At 38.0% G+C, this 15,253-nt stretch overlaps 1 pseudogene across 1 annotated transcript; it reads right to left on the bottom strand.

The window, feature by feature from the left end:
• Nucleotides 1-327: 327 nt before the first annotated feature.
• Nucleotides 328-1,461, bottom strand: LOC138809032 (pyruvate dehydrogenase E1 component subunit beta, mitochondrial pseudogene; annotated as a pseudogene). The gene has a single exon (XR_011366667.1). The product of XR_011366667.1 is annotated as a pyruvate dehydrogenase E1 component subunit beta, mitochondrial pseudogene (transcript).
• Nucleotides 1,462-15,253: the final 13,792 nt, after the last annotated feature.

Raw genomic sequence — 15,253 nt, 5'->3', positions numbered from 1 at the left:
CTTATACCTATAGTCGTAGGTACTAGGAAGACCAACACAGGAGGATCCTGGTTTGAAGCTAGCCTGGGGGGTAGCAGATTAGAGTTCCTATCTCAGAGATAGGATTGTTTACTACACACTGAGTTCTAGGTTTGATCTCTAGCATTGTAATGATAATGACAATAGTAATATAACAGTATAATCCAACAAAGTTGTAGGATGTGGGTACAAAAATCAGTGGCATTTTTCTTTTTTCTTTTCTTTCTTTTTTTTTTTTTTTTTTTTTTTGCTTTAGAGATAACTGATAACTGAATAGTAAGGTCTTACAAGTACAATCCAAGTGTTTTAAATAAATACCAATGACTTGATATTCAAGTCCAAGCTAAATATTCAGTGTTTTCTTTATAGCAAATATGATGTCTTTGACTTGAGGTACAGAGTGGTCTTCTAGAATCTTAGCATAAGGCATTGGAACATCAGCACCAGTGACACGAACAGCAGGAGCATCCAGGAAATTGAATGCAGATCCTTCCATGATCCTGGTGCAAATTTCAGCTCCTACTCCAAACTGTGGCCAGCCTCCTTCCACAGTTACAAGATGATTTGTCTTCATGACACTGGCTTCTATGGCATCAATGTCCATTGGTCTGATGGCACGCATAGTAATTACCTCACATTCAATTCCCTCTTTAGATAGTACAGTCGCAGCTTCTAAGCAGTGGCCTACAGGTCTCAAATGGGCAACTACGGTTATATGTGTCCCTTGCCTTTCTATTCTGGCTTTTCCAATGGGAATCAGAAAATCTTTTGACTGAGCTTCTGCAGGAAGTTCAAAGGAAACTCCATACATCAATTCATTCTCTAGAATCACCACTGGATTGTTATCCCAAATGGCTGATTTAATAAGTCCTTTTGCATCCTCTGAATTCCAGGGGCTGACCACCTTTAAGCCTGGGCAGTGCCCATACCATGCAGCAAAGCACTGTGAGTGTTGGGCAGCCACACCTTCTGAGGCACTATTAGGTCCCCTGAATACTATGGCACAGGCTGGAGGCCTGCAGACATGTAGTAAGTCTTGGCAGCTGAGTTTATAACCTGGTCAATGGCTTGCATAGAGAAATTGAAGGTCATAAATTCACAAATGGGCTGCAACCCAGCCATAGCTGCACCAACTGCAATTCCAGCAAAACCCATCTCAGATATCGGAGTGTCTATGATCCTCTTATCTCCATATTTTTTCCACAGGCCTCGACTAACCTTGTATGCCCCATCATACCAGGCAGCTTCTTCTCCAAGCAGAAATACCTTCTCATCTCTTTCCAGCTCCTCATCCATACCTTGATTCATAGCTTCTCGAAATGTCAGCTGCAGCTCCACCCGGGCGGTTCTATGAAAGCGCCTCTTCAGCAGCCCGGAAACCTGCTGAAGGGGTCTCCTCATGAGCCCAGACACCACCGCCATCCTGTCCGTGTCTTCTAGCCGCCTCCTAAATTCAGTGGCATTTTTCTATAGCTACAAATAATTAGAAAGCGTAGCTTAGAAAAACAATTCTACGTATCTTAGAAAAACAACAATAAGCAATACACTCTAAACAGTACTTAGGAATAAAGTTTGTCAAATATTAACAAGACCTCTTAGCAGATAAGTAAAACATCAGACCTAAATTAATGGATTTAGCATGCATAGTATCACCAAAATCTATCAAAAAGAAAACAGAGTAGAGGACTTGTCCCATGGACAAGTCCCAAACTACTATGATTCCTATGGTGGGTTATTTATACAGGGACAAACTAACCAACAGAACCAACTTTGACCCATGTACACACAAGATACTTATATATCACGGAAATGGCATGATGTCCATGGGGAAAGGAGGGACTAGGCCATGAAATGTCTGGCCCTGTGTACTATGGTAGGTTCCGGGAGCCATGACTCCCAGATCCCAACCCCCAGTAGGCAGTGGAGGTAGAGAGGATGGAGAAGGGACAAGGACAAGGCTTCTACTGAGTCTTGAAGAATGAGAAGACATCAGCTGATCAAATAGGGGTCAAATAGGAAAGTCTTGCTAGACAGCGTGATGTTCACAGAATTAGAATTGTTGCCTAGACAAGAACTCAGTGAGAAGTAAAGGGAAATAAAAGGTTGGAGAGGGGTCAGTGGATGAACACGGAACCCAAGCTTAGACATTTTCTTTCTCCTCAGAGGTCTGATATCTCCTCAATTGTATCTTTTTCAAAATTCGGACTGCGTGTAATTACTAAAATTTGGATCCATTCAGAATTTATTTAGATGTGTGATGTGAGATGAGCATACACATTTCCCAAATGGCTAACACACATTCTCTCAGTTATATGTTAAATAATCTCTTCCCCTTAATAAAAGGGAAGAATTGATTACTGGGAATTTTATTATCATATGTTAGCATAATGACTTTGGGTGGATCCCTGGTAAATACTGAAAAACAGTTTTGGTGCTGAAAGGTGAGGAAGAGGCAGGAATAATCAATTTAAGTTAAATTTAGGTCTAAAATAATCCACTTTATTTGCAGAGCTTGTGTCAATAACTTACTATCTACCTATCTTTTTTAATGACCAAATTGGCAGTTTAATGACCAGGGACAATTAAAACAGTTAGTATTATTTTGAGTATTTTATGTTACAGTAGATTATTTCACATTAAATGTTAAATACCTATCAGTTTTCATTTCCTGTTAATAAATTTCCACATTCATCAATCTCAAATGTTGTAAGGTTTTGTAATACATGCAGAGTCTGAGACACAGAGAGAAAAATTGGGGAAGAGAAGGAGAGAGAGAGAGAAGGAGAAGATAGAAGGTGAGAGGGGGAAAGAGAGAGCACTGAGAAATGGAAGAGAGATTCTAAGAGGGAAGGAGAGAGAACTGTTTAAGTACTTCGCAGGAAAATTACCAGGCAGCTGGTATCATTTTGGCTTGGGCGATGACTGATGACAGAAGACATTATAAATAATCTATTTACTAACTCTTAACAGCTAAATAATGTGCTTGTCTTTCACTATAACTGAATTGCCAATATTGTATTGACAAAGTGTCAGGGAGCTGGAACTTAACTGACCTCATGTAACCATTTTTCTTTCTACAACCCCTGTGAAAGGCCCAGAATAAAACAAGCCTTATTACCCTGATTAATGGCAGGCACTAAAGGTTACCAGTGAACTTGGTTGCATTTATTTATTTACACTTAATTCACTGGTAAGGGCAGATGCATGAACTCACCGGGCAGAGGAAGACATGATAATTTCTCTTCTCTCCCACACAGGCTGAATGCCTGACTACTTTGAGAGGCTGGTCACTTATATAAGAGACCTGACAACCCATCCAAAGTGTTGGAGAGCAGCTTATCCAGGGTAGAAATGCTGCTTTCCCAGTCTCAGCAAGTCTCTTGCTCCATAACTACTTGTGATTTGGTTTAGAATCTACAAATACCCCACAAAATAGATGATGTCAGGGTCTCAAAACCAGTAATGAGATAGGGTCTCATATTTGGTTTTAGTATCACAACACCTGAGAAATCTCCCTCCTTCCCTCCTATCCTTCTTCCCTTTTATCTTCTCTCCTTCCCTCCCTCCCTTCCTTCCTCCTTCCACCTTTCTTGAATTTAGAGCCACATGTTCTTGTTCAGCTTTTTGGCTCATGACTAGAGCTTTGCCACTTGAGTTGTCTCCATTTCTGGCTTTTGTTGGTTATTTGAATATAATAGTCTCTTCAATTTGTTGCACAGGCTGGCTTCAAACCTTGAATCTCAGATCTCAACCTCCTGAATAGCTAGGACAATAGATTTGAGCCATCTATAGTGGCTTCTTATAGTACAATTCTTCTTTGCCCCCCTCCCTGCCTTTTTTCATACAATCCTTCTCTGATTTCATCATCTGATTTCATCATCTGGAACTCATCCCTGATCATGTCCTCCTCCTACTGAAAAATCATGGCACCAATCATTTACAGGAAAAGGTTGAGACTTTTAGCACTTTAAAATGTATTCTACCTTTCATTTATGTACTTGGCACTCATTTATCTTCCTGACAAACTCTTGTCTTCTAAAACTGGACCTAGATATCATATTATTTTTTAAACATACTCTAAAAATTTTTTTTTGGTCGGTCGTGGGACCTGAACCCTGGGCCTGGGTACTGTCCCTCAGATCTTCAGCTGAAGGTTAGTACTCTACCACTTGACTCTAAAATTTTTAACCCCCACAAAATCAACAGGGAGTATCAATATAAAGAAAAAAGAGAAACATTTAAAAAGCTAAAATATTATTAAGTAATATTATGAACAATTTTATGCTAATTGTTTTAAATAAGTAAATGTGCTAGCGAGTTCCTCGAAAAATAAAACTTAGCAAAATTGACTCAGTATGGCAAAGAACATTCAAATTGTTTCATATATATAGAAGTAATCAGAACAGTATTTAAATCTGGTAAAAGTTGGGTATGGTAGCTTACACTTAAAATCCCAGCTACTCATGAGGTAGAGCAGGAGAATGAACATTCAGGTCTAGACTGGACAAAATGTCAGTAAGATCTCATTTCTAATGACAAACTAAATGTGATAGTTTATACTTACAGGAGGTATACATTAGAGGCAAAAAAATTTGAGACCCTGACTGAAAAAATAACTGAAGCACACAAGGTCTGGAGGTGTGGCTCAAGTGGTAAGGCTTCTGCCTAGTAATCATAAGGCCCTGGGCTAAACATCAGGACCGCCTCAAAACAATTTAACTTATACATAAAATCATGAAAAATTGTACATCATAATAGTGACTGAAGAAAATGCTCAATGTCACTACTTATCAAGGAAATGCAGATCAGACACGGTGAGAGGTAACCTTACCCCAGTAAGAATGGTGGTTACCAAGAAGACAAAAGATAAAGTGTTCCTGAGGATGAGGAGAAAAAGGAGCCCTTGCATGCTATTGGTGGGAATGTAAATGAGTATGTCCCTTATAGAATTTCCTCAAAACATTAAAAATCAATCTTCTATTCTTAGAGAAGCCTTCCCTGTCTTCCAGTGTGATTAGGATTCCTTGTTGTGTCTCCAGGACTAAAGTGTCATCACAACCTGTGACAAACAGCTCTGTGTGTGTGTGTGTGTGTGTGTGTACTTCCTTTAATCCTCAAAGCCTCACTTCATCCCACAAACCATTCTGTTCACAGCCAGCCCAAACTCCAAACTGGTTTCAAACTCCAGTGTATTTTGGTACCTTGTTCTATTCTTAGTTTTTATTTTGCATATCCCACATCTCAACTTTATCAATAGATGATACATTTCTTTGTTCTGAGTTCCTTCAATATTTTTAAGCCAATAAGTTCTTGGTGTGTGTGTGTGTGTGTGTGTGTGTGTGTGTGTGTGTGTGTGTGTGTGTGTGTGTGTGTGTGTGTGTGTGTGTGTGTGTGTGTGTGTGTGTGTGTGTGTGTGTGTGTGTGTGTGTGTGTGTGTGTGTGTGTGACTAAAGTTATTTATTTAGAGTCCAAAATTGAACAAATCTTAAAGGTGAGTAGATACCTAATTTTAACGTTGTGTATATATGTGTGTGTGAACCATAATTTATTCACCAATGTGTTCTTTTCAAAAATACACTGATTAGATCCCCAAAACAAGTCAGAGAATGACAAGCTTTTTGAAGTACTCTGGGAATAATTGCTAATGAAACTAGCCCAATTACATTTCTTACTACTGATTAAAAGGAATCTAGACCTTCATATGAACAAGAATTTGGTGGCTCGGGTGGGCTTTTATAGCTATACCACTATAAATTTATACTCACCATATAAAAACTGTCAATGTACATAATTAATTGCTAAAACATTCCCTAGGGTTAACTGTCAACTGAATTAACTAAGCAATACAGTTATGTTTTAATTAGCCATTTTAGGGCCTGTAGAATTAGGTGTGGAATGCAGGGTGATAATTTTATATACAAAATTCTCTTCTTTTAATTTCATGTGGTATTTTAAATACATAACTATATATTTCTCAATCAAATCTCTCATCTTTCCTCCTTCCTTTTTTCCCCTCCCTACTTCCCTCCTCCCTCTCTTCTTTTTTCTTTTTTCTTTTTTGGCTTAGGTTTGTCTTTTAGCAATATGAAGCAAATACTTTTTGTAATGTAAAGACTATTTGTAATGGAGCAATTGCCAACTATTCCAAAGTCTAGGATTTATTTATAAAAATCAACACTTTCTAAGTTTTCAGTATTATTAAAATGTTCATTGGAAAAACCATTAGGTACTTGTAATTGGAGCTCTTTCCGTTCTATAGGAAACAATTTTGTTAAGTTCATGAAAGCAATTGGTCATAATTGTTAAATGATATCTAACTGAAAATGTTGCTCATACATCTTACAAACTGATCATGATTGCTTCTTTCTTTTCCAGCAGATCCAATCTACACACACACACACACACACACACACACACACACACACACACACACACACACACACACACACACACACACACATATTCTGAATCTAGTAATAAATCAAAAAAATGTCACATACTTGGCAATTCCTAAGCTATATTTAGAACAGATATAAATTTCAATTATTTGATCACATAGCATCTGGTTACCAGATATCAGAATGAATTATGGAAGAGGCTGTTTATTTCAAAAGTATGAAAGTATCCTGATGTATTAACAGATGGCCATTTGATGTAGCCTCAAATAGTAATTGACTTGATACCAAGCCACTGGTCATCTGAACATTGAATCAGTTGAAAATAAGAAGTGTAAGAAAACAAAAAGGGTTAGGCTGCTTTCCAGATCGCATTCTGAAATCCTCTTACAGCCCAGTGACCTATCTTGAAAAGATCTATTGGCCAAATAAACTGGAGTTTATTTGCTTCTTTTTGTGCCATGGAACCAATGCAAGAGATTTTTTTTTTGGGTAAAGATTGTGTCAAGTGGACATCTCACTTTGCTTTTATCTCATTACAAAGCAAAGAATTCAAAATCTATGTGTTTTGGTTAGAAAAGTTCTTCTTAGAACATTGGATTCACTTCCTAATGGGTATACACCCAGCCCAGGTACATGGCATGTCCTGAAGCTTGGACTGGACTTTTTAAACCCAAGAAGAGTTTTGTAGTTAGTTGTATGGGCTTTGATAAATTAATTAACCTCTTTAGGACTTATGTTTTGTCTCCATAAAAAAGAACATAATAATACCTCCTCAAATGGATCATTTGGAAGATTAAATGAAAAAAAGTGAATGGAAAATGCTTTGCAAACATTACATCAAACCACAAAGCTAGCAAAAGCCTGTTACTCTATTTCTATCAGATTTTATTCTTAAGTCATTTTATCTTCAATGCATACTGCTCACATAATATACAATACTTATCTGGCTTATTAAAAGGGAGAGATGTGGATATGGGCGAGGCTCATGTGGTATAGTGCCTAGCTGAGCAAGCACAAGGCCCTGAGTACAAACCCCAGTACCACCAAAAAGGAAATAAAGAAACCAAAGGAGTGCTTTTTTTTCTTTTCTGTGAACCAAAACCCTTTCATATCTAATGTTACAGTAGCACTAAGTGCAGTCAATTTGCTTGAATCCAGCATTCTCAGCTTCTTCAATCATTTATCTCAACAATTGGAGGGAGTTGGTAACCCAGTCAATTTGTATATTGCATGCAGATGCATATGTAAAATTATGCAGATAGATGTATTACATGTGCAAATGGTTTATGTGGGATGTAAATGTCATGTAAAATAATTACCATTATATAATGTTATCACATATCATATTATATATTGAATATAGTGTTTTTACATAAATATACATTCTATTCATGTTCTAATGTGCTGTGGGCATTTAAAATGTATCTATATAATAGTTATTTTGCAAGGATGGAAGAGACCTTAGATGGATAAAGAGACCTTATAGTTAGTGCTGTGAAATTAGCACTTCTCTCTTGTCCTGGAAACCACTCAAAAGCTGCAAGAAAAATCAGGAGAGGGGGAGAGACAAACTTCTAACAAAACAAAACAAAACAATGAAGTTGGAGGGTTGCCAAAAATAGTACAGGTTATTTAGAAATGTGTAATGTATAAAAGGTAAATCACTGCAGTATGCATCTTGCAAAAAGACAAAACACACTGTTGAAAGACAAGGTGTGTCCTGAGGTATGGAACTTTATACCTGCCGGCAAGAGCAAAAGTAAGGTACACGTGATGCCTTATACAAAGATTCCCTTTTGTACTTGGTCTTATTCCAGAAGGAAAGAAAATCAAAGCTAAAAAAATACCCAACACATCAGACTTAAATATATCTGCAGGAAGCAGTTATCACTGCCTGAAGGAAGGAAAAGTAACTTTGCTTTGGACAAAACTCAGTGGCTTAACCCATTTACTTAAGAAAAACAACTTAACACAAGCTGTATCACAAGAAAAGTTTTAGTTGGCCCTGGCCTTTTCTCAACCTGAATGTTTGCAAATATCAGGTCCAGGAAAAACTCATATTGCTAAGATGAAAATTCCAAGAGAAACAAACAAAGGGTCTATGTAGGAGCAGGCAAAGAACAAAGCAAGTGACAGACCAGCAACGGAAAAAGATCTCCATAGGATAGATGAAAATGATAATCAACTACTTCACTAGCAAATCAACAAATGAAGCAATTGATTCTGGGGCAGAAAGAACACGCATCAAAGGCTCAGGGAAGAGGTCAGGAAGTATAAGAGGGAGAGGAGAGGCATGATCAGGCTGAACTAGGGAGGAAGGCTAAAGGAAAAGAATGAAAACTACCATCAAAAGGAAAGTGGAGGTAGAATACTCAGCAGGGAGACTGGATGTTGCTAAGTTGCTGCCACAGGGAACACAGATTAGAGTAACGGAGGGACCATGTTAAAAAATAAAAGAGTTAAGAAGTTAAAAAGGAGACAATATGGAGGATTAGTGAGGGAGGTAATTGTATATTACATCTTTGGCATTGACAAAGAAGAAAATACTGAATCATATACAATACATTAAAATATAATTTTGAAATGATGAAGGCCACCGGTTTCTCTCAGTTAGATGTTAGACTTACAATATACATGAACACAAGACTATACATGTATACATGTGTGTATGTGTATATAAATAAACATGTATGTATATGTACATGTATGTATATAAGTATATATAACATATGATTCATCTAACTAAAGTATCCATATCTATGAGTTATCATTATAAAGCCCACTGAATAATTAACATGCATTTAACCATAAAGAACATTAGAAAGTTGGAACATGTCTTGGGGTATAGGTACTAGGGGGAGGTGATAGATGAACACAGAGGAGAAGGAGGGAGAATATAATCAAGATACTTTATGTATGTGTGTGATAATGGAATAAGGAAATGATAAAACTGGTTTGAGAATGGGGAGGAGGGAGAATGATGGAAGAGGTCAAGATCTATTGTATACATAAATAGACATGTTAAAATAATAGCCCCCTGTACAACTATTGGATGCTAATTTTAAAAATCCAGTGTGAAATCATAGCCACTGTAAAATGGCCTACTTTTAAAAAGAAAAGCATAATGGGGCTGGGAAGGTGGCTCAGTGGTAGAGTGCTTGCCTTGCATGCACGAGGCCCTGGGTTCAATTCCTCAGCATCACATAAACAGAAAAGGCTGGAAGTTGAACTGTGGCTCAAATGGTATAGTGCTAGCCTTGAGCTGAAGAGCTGAGGGACAAAGCCCAGAACCCAGAGTTCAGGCCCCATGACTGACAAAAAAAACAAAGCATAAAACTCAGGACCTATGAAGAATGTGAACCTTGCTAGAACATTCTAAAAGACATTTAAGAGATCCACAAACTGCTCCACATGGTAGGTGCCTCAAAAGATCTCTGTTGAATGATAAATCCACATACTTTTTAATTTTTTTATGTCAGTTATGGGGCCTGAACTCTGGGCCTGTGCACTGTCCCTGAGCTCTTCAGCTCAAGGCCAATGTTGAACTCCTTGAGCCACAGTGCCACTTCCAGTTTTCTGGTGGTTAATTGGAGATAAAATCCTCAGAGCTCAGCCTCCTGAGTAGCTAGGATTACAGGTGTTTTAATATTTATTTATTTATTATTAAGGAGCTGTACAAAGGGGTTACAGTACAGTACAGTACAGTACTATAAATCAGGTTGCGAGTACAATGCTTCTTGGTCAATGTTACCCCTTTCTTTCATTCTTCCCCATTCCCTCCTTCACAGCCCTACCCTTCAGTTACATAGTTCATTTCTTACATAATGTACATTGGCTAGAATGACTGCATTTGCTCACCCTTCCTCCCTCTGTTCATGAATCCACACACTCTTATCTGACAGGTGGGAGATCTGTCTCCTTGTCCAATTTATGTTGTTTTCATTTGAGTGATTCCTGATCTTGTGTCTTAGAGTCACAAAGTAGCACCACAGCCACTTCTGTCCCACAACAAAAAATTTAGCAATTTTGAATTTGCCAAAATAGAAGATAATTATAAATGGTCATAAAGTCACCTCCCTGTTTTCCTTTCGATCAATACGATTACTAGTGGCAAAGATAATACTTTACTTATTTTGCATGTGGTAAATTTTTGATAAAGGATTTTGGCAGAGAGGGGTACACATCATACTCTCTTTCCATAATTAAGCTGACTGGCTTATATTTTTTTAATGTGAAGTTTGTCAATTCCTCTTAAAATGAACTTGGAGTTCATAGCTCCTAATATCATGGAAATGTGAGGGTCAAACAATTTACATAGAACTATTTTGAGAGGAGATGAACAAATTGGAGATCATTTCTACCCTGAGTAGTGTGCATTTCTGATATGATTATGGCATCAATTTATACAGCAGGCCCTGGTTCCACATTTGATTTTTCACAGATTCCTTTATCTGCCCTCTCTTTCCTTTCCTTCACCCCTCATTCTATCAATACATTCTCTCTCTTTCTTTCTTTCCCTTCTCTTTTTCCTGTGTGTTGGTGTGTTGTCTTTTAATGATGCACCACACTCTAATACAAGCAATACAGGTCTTGTTTTGCCATTAACTCAGGAAGAAAAGAGGAAGGTGCCCTCCTGTATTTTGTGCAAAACATTGCAAGGGCAGACGGGGGTGGGGGGTGGGGGTGAGGAGGCTTTTCTGCTCTTCCCACCTTCATTCGACAGAACAATAGACAGCTATAATCTCTTGACACCCACAACTAATTTATCCAACCAAAAGACAGGTAGCACTCTGCACACAGCCGCTCCTGTCTGAATAGGTGCAGTAAATACTCAGCTTAATAGTAGCTACTCAGGCAGGAGGGCAACATATCACAGCATGGCGTTTTTATAATCTTCCTGGCATGCCGACAGCCAGGAGCACCAGCCCGCGCATGTTCCTCCTCAGTGACGCTTAGGATGCATGGAACTGTTAGATGGTGACACATTGTGCCTTGAAGCAAGTTTAACTGTGTTTTATCCCCTCTGATCTGCAGCTTTGTACATCTGTTACGCTGTCTCCTAAACTTCTGTGAGCACATCTGTGGAGATGCGACTTGATGCTGGTGTGCAAGAGAGGCCCATGTGTGGGGCTTCTTTGTAGTGCTTCTTGTTTATCTGCCAGGAGTTTCTCTGTTCCACTGCAAGAGCACTGTTAAATACATTGTCTTGGCCTAAAAGATAACAATAACCTTGTGATAATCAGGAGGGACATACTTAATCAAGGCAGGATGAGATTCGTGTCAGGAGAAGCATCCATTAAAAACAAAAATGGAAAAAGTAACCTTTCCCATCCTCATAGGTCTATGGGTCATCTGGATTCAGATTTAGGTTCTGCCCCAAGTTTCTTCCTCCTTCAACAAGAGATCACTGGAGGAATGTCTTCCTACAGTGAAGCAGATGCAAACTTGTTTCAAGACTCACAGTGTGTCTGCTAACATCCCATTGGTCAAAGAAAATCAAATGGATGGCCAAGCCCAAGGGAGGAGACTTGCTTATCACAAAACAAGTCAGAGGGCAAACTCTGACTTGTATCCAAGGGCCAGAAAGCATGTTCTTTTCAGAAAACCAGGAATGGGAGAGAAGGCCAGTATTTGCTACATTCTAATCCCATCTACAACCTGGTCTTTGTCTAGAGAAGGAAGAAAGCACTTCTGTGAAGTGGAATTTTGTATATATTGAGCCCATCCATGGGGATTTCCATTTTGAAAGATTCCAAGGACATAATGAACAACCAAAACTCTTGATCATGATTAAAAAAAAAAAAGATCTCTATGTCATGTCAGAAAGACTCAATGGAGAATTTTGAGAGCTTGGCTTTGATTCTTCAGTTCAGAGTGAAATATTCCATGTTTGGAAAGTTTCCCTGCAAGAAGGAAGGAAAGTTGAGATAACTCAACTTTTTCATATGTACCTCTTCTCTTGATGAAAACCTTGTTTGCTCAATAGCTCTGTGTTGTGTCTGTCAGCGCTTTCCATGTATAAAAGCTGAAAGAAAGAAAATGTATGTGAAGAGGCTTGGGTCTATATCAGGACTGATCCATACAAGCCTGTTGTATAGTTGCCATCCATTCTGACTGCTCATTTTGGTGAGATGATGCTCAGGCTTTAGAGTTGGCTAAATATATTCAATGTGATTCTTGGCTGGGTATGTTTAAACATTTGTGATTCTGGCTCTTTGTTAGGCATATAAACCCAATTCCAATTGGCTCATCTACTCTTCTAAGGAAGTCTGTTTGTGTCACAGCTTTCAAAGAATATCAGCCTTTGATTGAATGACAAAACTCTACATATCAACTATTTTTTCCATCCTGGTCACAGCTGACTGAACCAGGGCTGGGCACTTGACTCAAAGACAACCAATGGCTATCTTCAGACCAATAATGTGTACTGTTATTTAGATGTATTGGGCCAATTAGATTTCTATTGAATTGGGAAATACAGAGCACATCAGTAGCTAAAATTTTAACTACCAGAATGAGATTTTTGCACCGTATCTGAAAAATAAATTTGTTGGGGTCAATCTGTTATCTATTGTAGCAAAATAATTTACACCTGAACTTCATGGCTTTAAAGAACAGCATAGGATACTTTATCTCACAGTTTCTCGCTGTGGCTTAAGTTCTTCTCATGAGGTTGGCAGTCAAGGTGTTGGCTGAGGCCATAGTCATTTAACACTCAACCAGGCAGGATTCACTTCTATGCTCACTCACACAGTTGTTGACAGGGTTCAGTTCTTCACCAGCTGTTGAACAGAGAGCCTCCATTCCCTGCTGGCTCTTGGCTAAGAGCCCCAGTTCCTAACTAGGTGATGGTCCATTCCATCAGAGGAGCATGCTAGAAGAGTCAGGGAGACAACACAAGTAAAGTCACAATCTTGAATAACTTAGTCTATTCATTCACATAATCTCTCTTACTGAATGTCAACTGATTATGGACTTCACTCACACATATAGAATGCTTTTGTAGTAATACCTGAGATAGTTTTGTCTAACTAACAGGAACTGTAGTCAAGCCATATTTGATCAAAACAATTCTGTCATAATATCTTTAAAGTTTTGCCATTTTATATACTAGAAGCAAGCCATTACACCCAGTTCATACTCAAAGGAAGGGTTTTATGTAGCATGTGAATATCAGGAAGCAGGGATCACTGGGAACTATTTACAAGGCTAGCTCCCAGAGTCACTTTGTAATTTTACTTGCAAAATAACTTTTGCAAGGGCAAATGGTTTAAAAAATGTTCTTAACTCTGGAGAAATCTGCATAGCCATTTATATTTGTTGAATTAATTATGGCTAAACGAATGAGGTCTTGTTCAGTGGTTAATTACACAGGTTTGGTGAGCAAACATAGTTTGCAACTTTAAGTGAATACATTGAATTCTGTACAACAAACATTCTAATAAATGTGGTTTTAACTAACAAATATTTATAATCTCAAGGTTACAAGTCAGTGTTCCTCAGAATATTATAGCAAACCTCTGAATATCACAGGAAATGTCCTCTGGCGTTCTTAGTTTAAAAATATAGATTTAAATTTTCTTTTCAGATGACAAAAATAAAATAAGTCTAGATTTACCCAAAATGTCATGAGGAATAGTATGCAAATATTGAATAGTGTTTTTTTATCTTTGCAAGCAAAAATAATGGCAAGTCAGTGTTTTGCATTCTTCAAATCTTGGGTCAACTGAGTCATGTGTACAAAATGTATTGAGCTAGGCATGGTTATCTATCTAGTGTTCAGCGATGAAAGAACTAACAATATATACATCCTAGCACACATACAATATACCATAGAGTATAATAGCTCAGTCATAAAGAAAAATGAAATTATGTCATTTGCAAGAAAATGAATGGAATAAAATGTTAAACAAAATAAATCAAGCCAAAAAAATCCAAGTATTGCATGTTTTCACTCAGTTGTGGAACTTAGACTTAATGATTATGATAGGGATGATGATGATAATGATGATGCATGAATGTAAAAGGGATAATATCTAAGGTGATCTCCTAGGAGGCATCAGTGGATGAGAGGCAGATACTGAGGGGATGAGATCAAAGGACATTATATGCATGTATATAATGTATCTATCTATCTATCTATCTATCTATCTATCTATCTATCTATCTATCTATCTATCTATCTATCTGAAGGCCACACAAAGAAACCCACCAGACACCCCAAAAAGTGGGGGAAGGTAGGGGAGATATGGAAATTTAATAGAGAGAACTTGTTCCAAAGTATACTATGTGCATGTATGGGATTATTGTAATGAAATCTCCTCATATTATTAATGTACTAATTTTAAAAAATGTAGTCACCATATCATAATACCAGCAAGTCCTTTTGGGAGATCTGAAATTGGCTTCTCATTTGATGACTTTTTATTCTCAATTGAGACTTTCTCAGCATTGTGAATATACATTTCTGGCCTGCTACTGAATTCAGTAGCAGAATAGGTCTTTCTTTGGTACATGTCTCCACTCCCCTCCTTCCGCCCCCCAAGCTCTAGGGAGATAGTTCTCAGGGGTTTTGTGTTATAGCCGCTTTTGGAGAAAAGAATCTGAACTTGATCCCCTATAAGCTTGGGAAATGGGAAGGGCAATGAGGCAGACATACTTATTTATTTCCCTGCCTTTACATAGTGATGATGTCCTCATCCCTGCCTTTCCCTAAAGCCCCATAAATCCCTCTGAGGGGGCAGTGAGATCACATCATACATTTAAATTATTTTTGAGGATGTCAAGCAATTCTAACTTCTCTGATACAGCAACCTTCTAAAGGAATGGTAAACCTC

Source organism: Dipodomys merriami, unplaced genomic scaffold (assembly GCF_024711535.1).
Source record: "Dipodomys merriami isolate MVZ:Mamm:240054 unplaced genomic scaffold, mDipMer1.0.p SCAF_48, whole genome shotgun sequence".
NCBI lineage: Eukaryota > Metazoa > Chordata > Mammalia > Rodentia > Heteromyidae > Dipodomys > Dipodomys merriami.
Note: the sequence above shows the minus strand (reverse complement) of the source record. Positions and strands in the feature narration are given on the sequence as shown.